Source organism: Epinephelus fuscoguttatus, linkage group LG24 (assembly GCF_011397635.1).
Source record: "Epinephelus fuscoguttatus linkage group LG24, E.fuscoguttatus.final_Chr_v1".
In the NCBI taxonomy this organism is placed as follows: domain Eukaryota; kingdom Metazoa; phylum Chordata; class Actinopteri; order Perciformes; family Serranidae; genus Epinephelus; species Epinephelus fuscoguttatus.
The window spans coordinates 17958977-17965942 of NC_064775.1; the positions used below are offsets into that span (position 1 = coordinate 17958977).

At 48.3% G+C, this 6966-nt stretch overlaps 1 pseudogene; it reads left to right on the forward strand.

Moving 5' to 3' along the window:
- The first annotated feature begins 1291 nt into the window (after nucleotides 1-1291).
- On the forward strand, nucleotides 1292-2854 carry LOC125884637 (uncharacterized; annotated as a pseudogene).
- The last annotated feature ends 4112 nt before the right edge of the window (nucleotides 2855-6966 follow it).

The following is a 6966-nucleotide window of genomic DNA, read 5'->3' on the forward strand; positions in this document are numbered from 1 at the left end:
GACGACTTGTACGACTCCCCGTTTGAGCCAGGTGATCCTCCGACTCCGTTCCAGCAGTCTGCCGGTAGCCGAGCCGGGTCAGGTCGTATCACCCCCTGTGCCTACTCCCTCTGATGCAGATATGTCACGTGCAGTATCTGCCTTCTTCTCTTCCCTGTCTCGCAGGCCTCCACTCTCACCCCGTGCATACACATCCTCCATCCCCACATCCTTTTCCTCTACCCTCCCTTCCAACTATCCTGGTCCGGCTGGCAGCGCAGCCCAGGAGCCCCGTCCTGCAGCACAACAGGCTCCTCCAGCAGGCGTTTCACTGCCTTCCACTCTCTTTCCGACGTGTCTCTCCTTATCCCTTCCCTACTCCCACCCTACCCCCTCCCTTCCCCAACACCCTAATGTTTTTACTCTGCTGCCATCTACACTCTGGCCACAGCCACACCACCAGCTCCGCCATCCTCTGCCATCCACCGCCCCTCACCCGTCTCGCACTCACTGCGCCAGCAAATACTATCCGGTTATTATGTAGACCTAGCCCAGCTCATTCAGCCATCCCTTTTTTGACAGTAGTCAACCCAGGGAACTGCAGACTGTCCTCGGTCCAGTTCTACTGAAGCAGTCATTGCCAGCCAGGTCTAAAGACTTAACTCCTGTCGAGTTTGCTGTAGCTTTCTCCCTCTTTCGTGACATCATCTGCTCCGCTTATCCCTACCGTCGATCAGAGCTGGACGACTACCTGTCCATCGTGCTGGACATGGCTTTGCGTTTTGGGTGGGTGGGATTTTATAACTACCATGTCCACTTCGCTGCACAAGCTGCCGGCCGGTTGCAGCAGCAAAATCAGGGGACGTACTGGGGGGTCCTTGATTCTGAAATATACTGCCGCATTTTCGCAGGTTGTCCCTCCCTCTCCTGCGACTTATGCGGCGCCCCCTCTCACCCGGCCTCTACATGCACTATCATGGCTCCTCCACTGCACTCCTGCCCCACCACCCCACGCAATGCCCCAATCTTCGACTGTCTGTCTTCCGCTGCACCTCCTCCTCCTGTCATCCCCAGAGCCCAGGACGCACGTCCCACTGTCAACATGCCGGTGTCAAAGGGCGTTGACAAGCGAGGACGGCCGATCCTCTATCAGGGCGGCAGGATGGTGTACAATAATTTCAATCAGTGGGGTTGTAACTCGTCCGGCTGCCGCCTTCTGCACGTCTGCTCCTTCTGCGGGGGCGCTCACGCCAGGACCACCTGCCCCCACAATCCCACCAACACAGCAGCATGACTAGAACGTCACCTCGGCATGCCCATCAAGGTACGTGCACTCGCTGCTGCTCTCAGTGACCACCCTGATAAGCAGTTTGTCAATTTTCTCATCTCTGGCTTCACTCATGGTTTTCACCCTGGCATGGAGGTGCTTCCCGATTCTTCCCACACATGTCACAATCTTCAGTCCGCTCTCACTGAGCCCGACACTGTCGACACGTTACTGGCAAAAGAGGTCACTGAGGGATTTATGATAGGCCCTTTTGATCATCCTCCTTTCTCTGTATTCCGTATTAGTCCCATCGGTGTCGCTACACGCAAATACTCGGAGAAAAAGAGGCTGATCATTGACCTGTCTTCTCCACACGGCTCCGACATCCCGAGCATCAACAGCCTTATTCCCAGCCCGGATTTTTCCATGCAGTACGCCACTATTGACCACGCCATGACACTGATCCGTCTGGCAGGGCATGGGGCATGGCTGTCACAGGCCGATATCACCAGCGCATTCAAGGTCTTGCCCATTCACCCTGACTTCTGGTGCTACTTTGATGTCTGCTGGAAGGGAGCTTACTACTTCTCTGTGCGCCTCACTTTCGGCTGCAAGAGCAGTCCCAAAATCTTTGATTCTTTATCTGAGGCTCTATGCTAGATCCTCTCCAACAATTACAGGCTCCCCTACGCGCTTCATCTCCTCAACGATTTTCTTGTCATGACTCCTCCATCCTCACCTCCTCGCCACGGTCTCACTACACTCACGTCCGCATTTTCCAACCTCGGCATCCCTCTGTCTGAAGAAAAAACTTCAGGACCTGGCACGTCCATCGAGTTTCTGGGCATCACTCTGGACTCACTGTCATTCCAGGCTTCACTGCCCTTGGAGAAAGTGCAGCGCATCTCGCTGCTCTTGTCTAATTATCTCCTGACAGACAGGTGCACCAAACGCCAGCTGCTCGCTCTCCTCGGGCAGCTCAATTATGCCATCCGCATAATTCCACAGGCAAAATCCTTTCTTTCTCAAGCTGCATCCATTCCCTCTCTCCACGACCACGTGGTTCTGGGCGACACTTGTAAAATGGAAATGCGCATGTGGCAGCAATTTCTGTCATTTTGGAATGGCGTCTCATTCTTCTATGATGACTTCATCACTCATCCCGAGGACATTCAACTCTACATGGACGCAGCTCCCTCTGTAGGTTTCGGTGGGTATTATGGGGGGAGGTGGTTTGCTGCTGCTTGGCCCTCCGAGTTCGAGTCCCTCGACGCAGAGTCATGCTCTCCCTCGTCTGCTCTGTACGAGCTGTATCCTGTGATCATCGCCACTCTTATTTGGGGACACGAATGGTCCAAAAAATGCATCACTATTCACTCTGACAACACAGCAGTAGTAGATATCATCAATAAAGGCCGTTCCTGCTGACTCACTCTCATCTCTGCTCAGCATCAATTCATCCTCCGTGCATCACACATTCCCGGTCACCACAACGCCATTGCTGACTCACTCTCCCGCTTCTCTTTCCAGAAGTGCAGACGCTTGGCTCCAGACTCGGATGTCCATCCCACACCAATCCCATCGTTTTCAGCGACCATATTCAATTAAATCCTCATCTGGCAAACCTCACTCGCACCTCCCAAGAAGCCATCCTTCAGTTTAGCGCCAAGCACGCTATCTGCTTACCTCACCGGCTGGAATTCCCTCAAGAATTACCACGCCACTTATCATCCACCATTTCCCTCTCTGGACGCCATGTCCATGTGCAACTTCATCACGCACTGTCACACTGTAACAAAGATCCGGGCCTCCAGCATACAAACATATCTGGCTGGTATCAATTTATTCCATTAATTATCCACCGGCCTTCCTTGTCAGTCAATCTCACACTCCCACGTCACCATGCTAATCAAAGGCTTACGAGAGCACAAACCAGCACTGACAGCCAGACGCCTTCCTCTCACCTCCGATCTGCTCTGCCGCTGCATACGCACTCTGTGCTCTGGTTACATTTCTCCCACAGTCGACTTAACACTGTAATTAATGTTTCTACTCGCTTTCAGACCAAGTCATCCAGGTCCTCGGCCGCTGGTCTTCATAAGCATATCAAACCTACATCCACAACAACCTCAATGATCTCTGTCTAGCGCACGACAGACTAAGTCTCACATAACCAGACTCTTTTGGGGGCTTCCTAACAGCACGGGCTCATCAAGACACGAGACAGAACCCCCACACTGAGTCTCTTCGCCCCCATCTACACCTCACCCAGTCCGACCCTCTGATGATGTCATCTCCATCCTGATTCACTCATCCGCAAATCTGCACTCCCCCATTGATCACCACCCCATTCATAACCATTTCTCTGACAATTACATCATTAAATCTTTAAACTGCACATTGTTGTGGCGTGGTCCTCGCTAGTGAAATGGAGTTAATTGTTTAACTTAGGTTCAGGAGCAGGACCACGCCTCAACCACTCCCCTAATTACCTGACTAACATATATATACCAGCACAGCACTACCACAGGCCTCTCAGATCTCTCGAACCCACCCTCCCTCCCCCTCTGTTCCTCTATCTTGTCAATCTGCTGTGTGCCTCTCCTCATCTCACTCTTGGCATCGACCGGGGGGCTTCCTAACAGCACGGGCTCATCAAGACACAAGACGGAACCCCCACACTGAGTCTCTTCACCCCCATCTACACCTCACCTAGTCTGACCCTCCGATGATGTCATCTCCATCCTGATTCACTCATCTGCAAATCTGCACTCCCCCATTCATCACCACCCCATTCATAACCATTTCTCTGACAATTACATCATTAAATCTTTAAACTGCACATCGTTGTGGCGTGGTCCTTGCCAGTGAAGTACCAGATCTGTGTGCTAGGTACCCCGACAGAGGGGGGACCCAAAAATGGGGACGATATGGAACAGTTCCATTGGTACTATCCTCTTTTACCGAACTTAACTGAACCGTACTGGACTGCTCGGTGGAAACGGGGCTATAGATACTATATAATTATGAGGAAAAATGTATTTTGATACCTAAAACACAGCCACAAACCTTTGATTAATGTATTCATAACTAGACTTTAAACTGTCTTAACTTTGTCTGTCAGCCATAACACAACAAAATAGGAAATAACAACTTTAAACACAATTAAAACAGACAAAAAAGAGAAACCATGTAACTACATAGCCTACTTGCTAAGGGGAGAAGCACAAATATCAAGGAAAAATGCCCAAATCAACAAAATCAGCATGACAAAATTGGGCAAGCAAACACTGGCTTCTGAAACGTTTCTGGTGTGGTATGAGGTCATGTAGCAGATAGAACAAAACCAGGTGGTACCTTTGCCTGATGGACTTGTCCCTCCTGGCTCCCTTTGTCAAGATGGCAAAGATAACAAAAGCAGGGACTAATTCATCTTGTAACGTGCCTTACTTTAGCAGATCATAACATATCGAGTTTGAAATTAATCTGCAGGTGCTCCAGTTCAAAATCAGATCAAACCTTTCTATGGATGTAAGTGTTTAAGCCACAATGAAAGCCAAAATGAGGCCTGCAACTGACTGTGCAGCTTGATGTTTTAGTTGAGTTAATTTCTGGAAAACTTGCGGCCCCTAGTGAGTTAAGAGGAATTAGACGTCAATGAAGATATAAAACGGTCAATAAAACTGGTGTTTGGTCCAGTAGTTTGCGAGATTAGCTTGAGAAGGACAGACACACACACTCACATACACACTCCCTCATGCACACACACAACCAATCACATTATAGATTCTTTTGAGAAACAGGTGTGTGCTAAATTACAAATGTGTTTGATAAAAATGCCAAATTGGTGCCTAAGTGAGATGAATAGAGCAAGGGAGGAAAAGAGAGAACTGGATGAAAGATAAAAAAGGAAAAGTGTGTGTGTGTTTGTGTGTGTAAATTGTTGTGCAAACCCATAGGGGAAATTGAGGCTGGGTGGCTTGATTAGATTAAAGCTAGCTTAGATCTACAGACTGTTAATTACCTGACCCAGTATATGTGTGTGTGACTGTGTGTGTGAGTGTGTGTTGCCGGTGGGTGTGTCCTTGCATTTGTGCTACTGCAGGGCTGAGTAGAATTACTGAGTCCTGAGCTGGGGGAGCATCTGGTTTGAGAGGGATGGGCGATTATAGCAGCATGCAAATGATAAGTATGCACGTTATGTGCATCTATGTGTTTGTGAGCATGTGTCCTTGCAGCATGAACATAATAATCTTTGTGATAGCTCAGAAGGAGGGGAAGTAAGCCACAGTGTATAGCCTCAGTGTATCCACCTTGTGCTGACTTTTTTGTTGTTTTTGTGCATTTTTGTTATAAATCCTCGAGGGACTCCTATTGTCCCCAAACATAAAATATCAAAACTTTCATGGATGGTGTAGGATGAAACTTTGTTGCGCCTTATTGTCCAACTCTCAAGTGTATTAAAATATACATTATTTGTATAAAAATTTTTGTCACCATTAGCCTTTGACCCCTGGGGATACGCCACAGTCTTTATTTGTAGCACCTTTCATACAAGTTAGTGCATTTTCAATAGACACAGGACTGTACAAATTAGGGCATTAACGACTTTGATTTTTTTCAGGTCGACTTATCTGTCAATAAAGTCGAAGTCGAGTCGACGAGTCATTTGATGACGTCATCACATTGACATGGCGGAGGAAAGTGAAGTATCTCCACACATGAGATGTGTGTCTGTCCCCAACATACTCGTGCGTACACGGAACGGACTCTGTGGAGGTCCGCGTGGACTCAAAGTGGACGTCTGCAAGCCCTGTGCGCGTAAAGCTCAGATTTTACGCGTGAACTCCGCTCCGCGCATCAGTGACTGCTCGGCATGCATTTTTCACATCGTGGGGATTTTTCACGGACATTTTTACAGGAAAATACAATGTGGAAGTGCGCTCGACTACGAAAGCCCGAATGACTGCGGACATTCCTCGTGGAGTCTGCTCCGCTTATAGTACACCCGAGTATTAAAGTATCAGTGTAAGCCAATCAGAGGCAGCGATTGCATTCCATACACAAGCACAGAGAGAGAGAGAGAGAGAGAGGGAAAAAACACACGACTTGTCGACTCCTCCCGGGGGGTGTCGACTTGTGCCACTGACGTTGACACGTCGACAAATCGACTTTTCTGTTAATGCCCTAGTACAAATATATAAACAGAGAAACAATCGTCCAATGCATGCACATGAAAAAAAAAGAAAATGAAATTAGACAACTAAATAGACTGAGGACAGGAAATACCATGGATAAGAGGCAATAGAAACACTCAACATCAATACATTGAAATTAATAAGTGAATTTTACCCAAGAAAAGCACACGAGATTTCAACCAATGTTGTTTCTTTTGTGCAAACACAGCAAAACTGAAATCTTGTTTCTTGTAATTAGTTACACATGAGACCGCCAGATGAACCATAAAGAGTTAAAAAGTCTGGGGCCAATGAAAGACGGAGAGAGACTGAGTGTAAGGAGGTCTGTTGGACAGAGCGTTTAGTCAAAGTGTTGAATAGATTTTCAGGAAGTAGTTTGTTCTTCTCCACTCTGCCAACGTCATCGTCGCTGGCTTGCACATTTTCCACTGGCTTTGCCAACTCTTTCTCAGCCACTCCTTCACACACACGCACACACACACACACACACACACACACACACACACACACACACACACACAC